Genomic DNA, 10,840 nt, shown 5'->3' on the forward strand with positions numbered 1-10,840 from the left:
GTACAGAGATGGCCTGAAGAAACAGGGATGCAGATGGACAGAGAGAGATGGATATGATGGAGTAGTGAAAGAAATGAAGGAGAAAGTAAATACTGAGACCAGAGAATGTGGGCAGGATTCTCAGGAAAAGTTTCAAAGAAACTTGCTTGATGGAGAGGGGTCAGCAAATGGTGATGTATAATTACAACCCTCCAGTGCAGAGGTTTGCGGTATGAATTACTTAAAAAAATGATAGTGCAGAGTGAACCAGAAAATGAAGGAGATGTTTCTTGTGGAGACATTATGGAGAAAATACAAAAGGAGGATGCAGAGACCATCCTGAAGAACAGAGGTGAGAAGGAAAAGAAACATGCAGAGAAAGTAAAAGAAGGCAAAAGCAGAGTAACAGACACGAAGGCAGAAAAAATGAAAAATGGAAGCATGTGGTAAGAAATCAAATTAAGAAGACAAAGAAATGGACAGGTATGAAGTATGGGACAATTTAATAACTCCTTTGGGTGTAAAAGCACATGAGGTAAGAGCATTTATTCTTATTAACAAAGACACATTTTGTGACATTATATTTGAGACTTTTTTCAAAGGAAAACTTTTTTGAGAATATGAAAAAAAGAGACTGTAACCCATGGAAGCTTTATATGATAAAAGCATTTAACAGGGAAACAAAAAAGAAGATTTGTGTACAACTGTGAACAGAGGTAGAAAGAAAGACCTTGAAAGGACATTTGAAAGCTTTATGTAATGAAGTAGTGGGCACTGCAAAAGATTATTGCAAAAGGTGTTTACGGACTGGTGGCTGGGATTGTAACACTGTGTTAAAAATAAAGAGGAAAAATAAAAATTATACATACACCGAGCATGATAAAAGTGCAAGGGAATAAGGGTGTTCTAAAATACTGGGGACAACCCAAAACATGCATTTTTGCAGAAAAGGACATTTGATAAATAACTGTGACAAAAGAAAGTAATATATTTATGGGGAAATGGGATATGATGCAAAAATGTGAACTGAAATGTTATAAATGTACCAAAATTGGACATTTATGGACAGACTGCAAAAATGAAAATAGCAGTAAAGAAAAATAAAGAAAATAAAATGAACAAAGAGAAGACATTTTAGAAGTACTAGCAACAGAAAAATTAGGTGAGAATTAAATAATAAAGAGGACATACAAGAAACTTCTGAAATAAGTGATGAAGACAAACTGCAAGGTAGTAAATGGAAAAAAAGAATTCTGTTGTAAAAAGTAAAGACAGGAAAACAAAATTTAAAGGGATAAGTACAAAAAAAATGAAAGGAAATGGATGAAAAAGAGTACATACAGGTAATGTTGGGGCTTGGTATAATGATTAAAGGGGTTTATTCACAAACACAAGTCACAGTATTTGATTCTCACATTTGGGAAGAAAATTGGTAAGGCTTAGAACGGCCTATTAAGAAAGCTAGCCTAGTAATTAGTTCTGAACTATGCCATGAATTTCTGTAAATGTGAACAGTATTAAGAATATAGTAATAAGAATAGGAATTTTGCAGTGGTGTAATACATGTGATGTAGATTTAATTATATTAGAAGACACAAGACTTTTAACAAATGAAAGATTACAAACAGAGAAACTATGGGGAGGAAAGATAATGTAGAATTTGGAAAATAGGAGATGTTGTGGAATAGCCCTATTCTGTAGAAATACAATAAAGATATCAGCTGTAACTTTAGCAAAAATATGAAGATTAACCATTGTAGATTTAAAATGGAAAGAACAAGTACATAGAATTATAACATACTTATAAACTCTATAACAAAAGAAAAAAACTGCTGTCCAAGACCAAGAAGGAGCAAGTGCACAATTGGAAGCAATGTCTCCTTAACCTGAACAAGCAAATAAGAGCACAAGTGAAATCCTCCAAAACAAACCGAGTCCAAATCGGCCACATCTACTAGAGACAATAATAAGGCCTTCTTCACATATGTCCACAACCTCAAAGGATGTACCTAGATCTGTTCAGAACTGGTGGTCAAGGACACCACATATACAAATGCCATAGATATAGCAAACATGCTGGCTGACAGATTCAGTGAAAACTTTACCCATCTGTGCCCCCCCCCCATCAGTAAATCAGGACATCCCCAGTACAAGCCCCATTTCCCTTATATCTAGGGAACAGGTCATCACTGCTCTCTCAAAGGCAAAAAATACAGCCTCCATGGGTCCCGATAACATCCCAGGTTGCATCCTATGTTGAACTCAGGCAGGAACTTGCAGCACCATTAGGCACCTTATTCAACCAAAGCCTGAATACTGGCTTCATCCCAGCTGAGTTGAGGACAGCCACTGTCATCCCTTTACACAAAGGTGGAGCATCCACTGATCTGAGAAATTATAGACCCATCAGCCTAAGAAGCCTGATCTGCAAGGCCATGGAATGGATTATCATGGACCTCATTAACAAGGACATTGGCAACCTCCAAATACTTTATCCCACACAGTTTGGCTTCATCAAGGGGAGGTCATGTCTACTAAATTTGGTCAACTTCTTTGAGACGGTCACCAAAGCCATACACGGAGGGAAGACTGTGCACACTGCCTACCTTGACCAGGCCAAAGCCTTTGACACTATTCCCCACTCAAGCATAATAGATAAACTCTCTCAACTAGGCATCAATCCATATGTTACCAGATGGGCAGCAAACTGGCTTACTGATAGAACCCACAGTCAAAATAGGGGAAGCCACTTCAAGCAGTAGACCTGAAGCAAGCGTACCCAAGGGTTCAGTCTTGGGGCCTCTGTTATTTAGGATATACTTTTCTGAGGTGCAGGCCAAAACCAGTGGGTTATGGCTGACCAAGTTTGCAGATGACTGCAAGGTGGGTGCTGTCATCAATTTCCCTAGTGATGTGGACATCCTCCAAGAGGGTCTCACTCAGACAAATGACTGGTGCCAGAAACATAGCCTCAAGCTGAATACCAAAAAATGCATCATCATCCTCTTTGGGGAGAGTGAAGTCTCCACAAATTATCACATTAATAAGAATGTCGTAATCACTCAATCAGTCATGAGGGATTTGGACACCCAGTTTGAAAGCAACCTGACTTTTGACCACCAAATTGCTTATATGGTACAGAAAGCCTTTTACATGGCCCACCTCATAAGTAAGGGTATCTCATCCAGGAATAAGGAGGCTATAACATCCATGTACTCTTCCCTTATAGGGCCCATTATTGAGTACAACGCACCTTTCGGCATGTACCTCGCAAAGCACATGCAGCAGCTGGAGAGACCACAGAGGTTCCTCAACAGGAGGATCGAGGGCCTCAAACATCTACCATACACAGGCTAAAATCCCTATCCCTCTGCTCAGTTTCATACAGACTCCTCAGAAGCAATCTCTGTCTTGCATACAAGGCGATCATGGACCCCACCTTGATTGGACTGCTACGTATCTGCAAGTCAAGCTCCACTCGAGTAACCCACACATGTGGCCTCAACCTGGTCTGTGACATCAACAGGACTTGTTGACAGGAAATATTTGTGTCCCAGAGACTCCCTCATCTATGGAACAGACTCCTTTCTCCACGTCAAGCAGAGTACCTCTTTATTCCTTTTTAAGTGCAACCTGGATAACTGGATGGGAAACAAAATTATACCCCTGGGATTCCACCCATGTCCCTGCTGGACAGGGGCATTGGGTGCTGATTTGTCTAAACATGTGCTAAACTCATGGGTAGGCTTATAAGGGCCTCAGGGCTAATAGCCTAGTAACCTCCTATGATCCTATGAACATTATATGCATATACTAACTGTACAGAAAGAGAAAGCTTATTTCATTAGATTTTAGACTATGTAGTGATAAATATAAACATTATAATAGCAGGATGCTTTATTTGTGATTTAAGAGTCAAGTATAAAAAGAAAGAAAATGATACAAGGAAAAATGTTAAAAGTTATATGATGTGGTAAGTTACAACTTTGGGACAAAAACTCATGGACTTAAAAAAGTGTTATGTATAGAACTGAAACAGATTACATTACAGTCTCAGAAAATTTACTTACAGGTAAAGTGGGGTAGCTGAAACAGGATTTTCTGATCATCTTGCAATATTGCTAGAGATAAAATAAACACTGAATATATAAAAATAGGCAAAGGAATAGAAATGAGAAAGCATGGAATGAAGGAAAGAGGTTAGTAATACAGCTATGGAAAGATCATATTACTATGAGAACATTTTATAAAAATTGATCTGAATGGTAGATAATATTTAATGAAAAATATAAAAAAAATTTTTTACAGTGGCAATATGATTTGAGAAAAGTAAAAAAAGAAAAATACAAAAGAACATACAAAAATGCATTGAAGATTTAGAATATAAAGACAAAATACTCTAAGAAGGGAAAATAATTATATGAAAGAAATGAAGAAAAAATACAATAATTTTTATACAAGCAAATATATATTTTTTACAACGAAAAAGAGGAGAAATATCAAGTTACTTAAGCAGATTAGTAAAGGGAGATGTTAGAGTAATGAGAAAAATAAAAAAATGTAGAAGGAGAAATAGAAAACTCGGGAAAAGATTATGGAAAAGTATAGTACAATATGTACAATAAAACATGGAAAGTAAAAAAATGTTAACGGAAAAAGAGAATGGAGTTGGAAAAGGAGATTTCTTTAAATGAGCTAGATAAAGTATTAGCACAAGTTAATTAATATAGACTCAGCTGCAAGCCCATATGCAATAGGGTATGAAATGTAGTATACAAATTTAAAGAATCAGTAAAAAAAATATATATATTTTTAAACTTTCTGAATGAATGGCTAAATGAAGGTTTTATGTATAAAGAATTGTGCAGTGGAATACTTAAATTCATATGGAAGAGGGAAGACAGAACAGAACTAAAAAAACTTGAGAACAATAGTATTCAATAAAGAATAGTTATATAAAATCTTACCATAACCATAGATGTCCTTCTCTTTCATGTTGCAGTATTCTTACTGTGGGATCCTCTGCCTCAGGTGACCCGAACATTGACTCCTATGCAAAAGCTTAAGCCTGGCTGCTGCCAGGTGCTTGGAACGTCACATGCAGGGCCATAAATCAGGGGCCCTAAATGTGACATCTGTTTGCACAGACCTCAGAACTGACTGCCCAGTCAGACAGTAGTCCAAGTAGTACCAAATGATGCCATCTAGACAGGGTAAATTTAGTGAAGGGGATAGCTGGGTGGGAAGGTATACTGCAACATGGAAGAGAAGGACATCTATAGTTATGGTAAGATTTTTACTCCAAGTCCTTCTACTCCCATGTTGTAGTATTCGAACTGTGGGAGAGTGCCACAGCTCAAGCAGGAGGAACGGTGGTGAAAGAAGCTGCATATTCCAGGAATCTGTGCAAGATTGCCTTTATAAATCCTGCTCTCACTCTGGAGACATGGTCCAGTTTACAATGTTTGGTGAAAGTATGCACAGAGGACCATGTTGCTGCCTCAGGAATGGTAGTTGTGTCCAGGCTCTTGTAGAGTGTGCCTTGACTCCTTGAGGTAAGTGTTTGCCATGGTAGGAACAGCAGAAGGAAATGTTGTTGTCTTTTGGCTTGGCAACAGATTTTTATGAATGTCGAGGTGCCAGCTCGACGTTCAACCTTCCACGAAGGCACACCCATTTACGCATGTCTTTCAAACGCCCATCCAACCATGGGAAGGACATGCAGACTCCAAACAGAAGGCACTCCCTGCACTCCAGCCAAGAATCGAATGGGAGAACCTCTTGCTGTGAGGCAACAACGCTACCGCTGCACCACCACAGCTGCTCAGGAATAGCAGAAGGAAATAGTTTTCCTTATCCAGCAGGAGATAGTTTGTTTGGATACCGCCTTGCCCAGGACCCTGCAGTGAAAGGATACTAAGAGTTGATTGGACTTTCTGATACCTTTGGTTTTGTCCAAATTGAACCTTGTCTGTGGACATCAAGGGAGTATTCTCTCACTGCCATTCTGTGGGGAAGGAAAGAAGGTGCTAAGTGAATAGACTGATTGAGGGACAGCTCATTGACCACTATGGACATGAAGGCGTGGGATTGATGTGCAGGGTAACCATATCTTTGTGGAAGATTGTGTAGAGTGAGGATGCCATTAGTGCTTGTAATTCTGAAACCCTTCTGGCTGAGGTAAAGGCTACTAGTAGGACAGTTTTCCATGTGCACATCTGCAGAGAAACAATGCTACCTGGCTCAAAAGAAGCAATTGTGAGTTTTTTTCTGGTATATAGTTTAGGTCCCAAGGTGGAGGGAATAGGTTTATTTGGTGGCCTAAGATGAAAAGCCCCTTTTACGAATAGTTTGACATCTAATCTAGAAAGTAGTGGTGTGTCCAGAGGTAAGCAGGTGGAAATGGCAGATATGTGGACCTTCACTGATGAATATGAAAAGTCTGATTTTATGAGCTTATACACATAGGCTAAGACTAGAGGAACATCCACTTGGAAGGGGTCCCTTTGCCTTTGGAGACATTAGTTGGAGAACCTTTCCCATTTGAAAACATAGGACCTCCTGCAGGACAGATAGCACATCCCCCGTGTAGCAGTGTATGAAGGGGATCAAAAGTTTATCACCCAGAGGGTTAAGCAGAGCATCTCCAGGTGTGGATGAATGACAGATCCCTTATGTTGTGTGAGCAGGTCCACCTTGTGAGACAACTTGTGGTGATTCCCCTTGGCAAGAGATTGAAGAAGGTGGAACCAAAACTGCCTTGGCTAATAGGGAGTCACCAGCAAGATTCTTGGTTTGTTCCTCCTGATTTTCAGGAGGACTTTCTGAATGAGCACGAAGGGATGGAAGGCATAAAGGAACATTCCCTTTCAAGAGAGGGAGAAGGCGTACACTCTCCAGGGTAGTGGGGATGTATCCTTGGAGCAGAAAAGCTGCAATTGTCTGTTCTGGGGGGAGGCAAATAGATTTATTTGAGGTGTGCCCCATTGGTGGACAATGTCTAAGAACACATCTCTGTACAACATCCACTCGTGATGCAGAGAGAATGATCTGCTGAGGGCATCCACCTGATGGTTGTCCTGGGATGGAATATAGACTGCCTGCAGTGATATGTTGTTTTGAGAGGATAACTTCCATGCCTGCATTAAGATCTGGTCCCCCCTCATTTGTTGATGTACCACATCACAGTTGTGTTGTCTGTGAAGATTTGTAGGGGTTCTGGCTGCGTGAGAGGGAGAAAGGCCTGCAGGACTAGGTGGACTGCAGTCATCTCCCTTATGTTGATATTCTTTTTCTGGAGGGAGGGCTTCCATAGGGCCTGCACCTTGAGGCCATTCATAGTTGCCCCCCCCCCTAATCTGGAGGCATCCATGTGCATGGACTGTATTGGACTGGTGGGTTGCAGGGTAGGCCTGGGTTCTGTTGTACATGCTGGATCCATCACCTCAGTTCTGTCTTCAGGCATGGTAAGAAGGATACCTGAAAGTCCGGGGGGGTGGCTGTGTTGTGACCATACATTTTTCAGGTACCACTGGAACTTCCTCATGTGCAGCCTGGCAAGTGGCAGCATAGTAATTGTGGCTGCCATGAGGCCAAGGAATCCCATCAACTGCCTGGCTGAGAGGTGGGTGACCAGGATCAGGTCTTGGAAGTGGTTGACTAGGGAGGATATCTTGTCCTGAGGAAGCTGGTCCTTATTCTGCAGCCCAGGAAAGTTTTGTCCTTTGCTGGAGTGAGAGACAATTTTGCTAGGTTGAAGGTGAATCTCATTCTCAGGGACATGGACAAAAGAAGGTGATTCCTGAGGGTGACTATTTCTTCTGCTAGAATGAGGATGTTGTCTAGGTAGGGGTAGATTTAAATGTCCTTTGTTCTGCAGTAGACTATTGCTGGGGCTAGGCACTTTGTGAAGATCCTTGGTGCGGTGGATAAACCAAATGGCAAGGCAGTAAACTGAAAATGTGAAGAGGGTCCAGCAAAACACAAACACTTCCTGTGGTTTGGGTGGATGGGAATATGGAGGTATGCCACCTTCATGCCCAAAGTGGACATGAAAGCTTTGGGTGGCAACAGTGGAAGAAGGCTTTGCAGTGATAGCATTCTAAAGTAAGGGACCTTCACAATGAGGTTTGGGAAGAACAGATCTAGGTTGGGCCTCCAAGGGCCATCCTTTTTTGGCACCAGGAATAACCTGGAGTAAAACCCTCTCCATTCTTGCCCTGGGAGGATGGATTCTATGGTCCCCTGGGCAAGTAGTTCTTGAATAACCTGAGGGATTAGGTGAAGCTGTTTTTTGGGAGGGAAGGGGATGCCTTGTGGCATAGGTTTTTCCTGCCAGGACATGAAGTATTCTTTTTCCAATATTGCCAGAACCCATCGATCTGAACTGATGTTTTTCCAGAGGGGAAGACAGAGAGGCAGGATGAGAGGGGAAGATGGCTGAGGCAGTCATGCATTATCATTTCTGTCTTGAAAGGGCTTCCTGGTGGGAGGCTGAGGAGGGGCTGTCCCTGGTGGGGTGTCTTCTTGGGCCCTTTTCTGTGCCTGGAAGTGGTGGAGGAGGCTGGAGCAGGAGCTCTTTTGACTAAGGAAGTTTTTACAGGGTAATTCCTGTAATATTTAGGAATTGGGGAGACCAGTAAATGTTTTAGGTCCTGGAGCCCTTTACTTTTTTCCTGGAGGCTTTTAAACAGTTCAGCAGACTGTTTGCCAAACAGGAATTTGTTGTCCAGAAATGCGTCAAATATCTTGGTTTTAAAATCTTCAGGAAGGGGCTGTAGCCTAAAGCAGGGAGTATCTGCACAGAACAGAAGCTGAAGATACAGACTTAGCTTAGGCTGCAGCTGCATCACAGCTGCACTTTATGGAGTGTCTGGCAATCTGAGATGCCAAGGACAGCTTAGATGCTACCTCAGATTTTTTTGGAGAGTCTGGCATGGAAGAGAGCAAGGAGGAGGCTTGTGAAACCAGATCTAGGGCATTTTTGACCATGTGGGTCTGGTAATTCATAGCCCTAAAAGTTAGTGTAGAAGAGGTATACATTTTTTACCAGTCTGTCCATGACCTTGCTGTCCTTGTCTGATGGTAAGAGGAAGGAAGAAGGTATGAGTCTGGACTGTTTGTCAGGGGGCACTGCAATGACTGCAGGATCTGCCAATGGTGGCTTTATGAGGGATTTGTGGTCATCGGCCTTTTGGGAGCTGGTGGTTGTGATTCTACTGTCTTTGATGCAGATGCAAAAGCATCCAGGTAGGCCTGAATCACTGGAGGGATAGCCAAGGGGAGGGGGGTAATTCCACCTGGAGTAACTCAAAATACCTTTTTTGACTTCTGTCATCTGAGTAGCATGCCACTTGAAGTACCCCCTCATTTTAGTTACTGTTTCCTCAAAAGTAATGTCTTTAGGGGGAAAAGTCCCCCCTCTAGGGAGTCCTCACCTGGGGAGTAGTAGTCCAAGGGGGAAGCTATCAGAGAGAAGTAGGTGACTAACTTATTAGAGAAGTCTTCCTCCTGGGTGTGAGTAGGAGGGATGGAAGCAGCTGAGAACAGGCAATGTGGCAGCTGTGGATGCTGAAGGCCTAAGAGCCACAAATGCCTGCAGCAAAGACTGGGAGAAGGAGTGCCAGTTTGGTTGCTCCTCAGAGAAAACAGATAGGTGCTTAAGCTTTTTGTTTCCTTTTCAGAGGAGTGGATTTAGCAGAGACAGAGGGCCTAGTTTTAGGGCTCTGGCCTGTGGGTAAGGATTCGGATTCCTGGACCGTGGATGGGCACCCGGTAGAGACTGGTTCCCCCTGGACCTTGGCCAAAGCCAATGTCAGAACTTCCTACAAGGACGTGCCTACCGGTGCTTCTGAGGTGGCTTCCCTGAGGATAGTCACTGAAAATGCCTGTTCCTGTGGACATCCCTCAACCTCTAAATCAGTGGCTGGTGGGACACCTGTTGATGGAGGGGCAGATGTGGTAGGTCTTGCAACTTTGGCCTTCTTTTTAGGTGACTCTGCCTCGATGACCAACTCTGGATCCGTACGTAGGGCTAAGTGTTTTAATCTCTGGTTGTCAAGGTAAAGTTTTGGGGCTGTCAGCTGACTATGGAGAGTTTTGGGTACAAACAACTGGCAGATGCTACAGGTGGTGTGGTCATGTTCCTGGCCTAAGCAGAACAAAGTTCATGGGTATGTTCATGCAGAATTTGACGTCCGCACCTACATTTCACCTTTCTAGTGGACATCAGCTAAGAAATGCAGCAACAACCAAAGCTCAAACAAATATAAAGGGTTTTCCCCAACGGGCTACTTATATTTAGATGTCTTGAAAACAGTGGAGCGAAGCAATTAATCTGACGTTTGACAGCAGCAGAGAAGTACTGAGGTCTGTGCGTGCAGATGTCACATTTAGGGCCCCTTGTTTATGGCCCTGCATGTGATGTCCCACACAACTGGCAGCAATCAGGCTTAAGCTTTTGCGTAGGAGCTGATGTTCAGGTCACCTGAGGCAGAGGATCCCACGGTAAGAATACTGCAACATGGAAATTAAGGACATTAATGATTATAAGATCTTTATGAAAAATAGTACAAAAGAGATTTGAAACTAAAATGGAAAATGTGGAAGGCAGCATAAAGGAAAAGGGTTGTCAAGAATTATTAATGACAATAAAACTATGAATGAACAGAAAAAAGAAGCAAAATTCACAACAGGAAACATTAATAAGGCATTTGACACAACTGGACATGAAATGTTGTGGGTAATAATGAGAGACTAAAATATACGTGAGAAAGTTAAGAAATTAAGTATGTCAGCATATAATAATAAAAAAATTGTAAAAATACTTGTAAATGGCTGGTTAAGCTAAGAAGTACTATGA

This window comes from Protopterus annectens, chromosome 14.part0 (genome assembly GCF_019279795.1).
Source record: "Protopterus annectens isolate FY-2018-M chromosome 14.part0, PAN1.0, whole genome shotgun sequence".
Taxonomy (NCBI): domain Eukaryota; kingdom Metazoa; phylum Chordata; order Ceratodontiformes; family Protopteridae; genus Protopterus; species Protopterus annectens.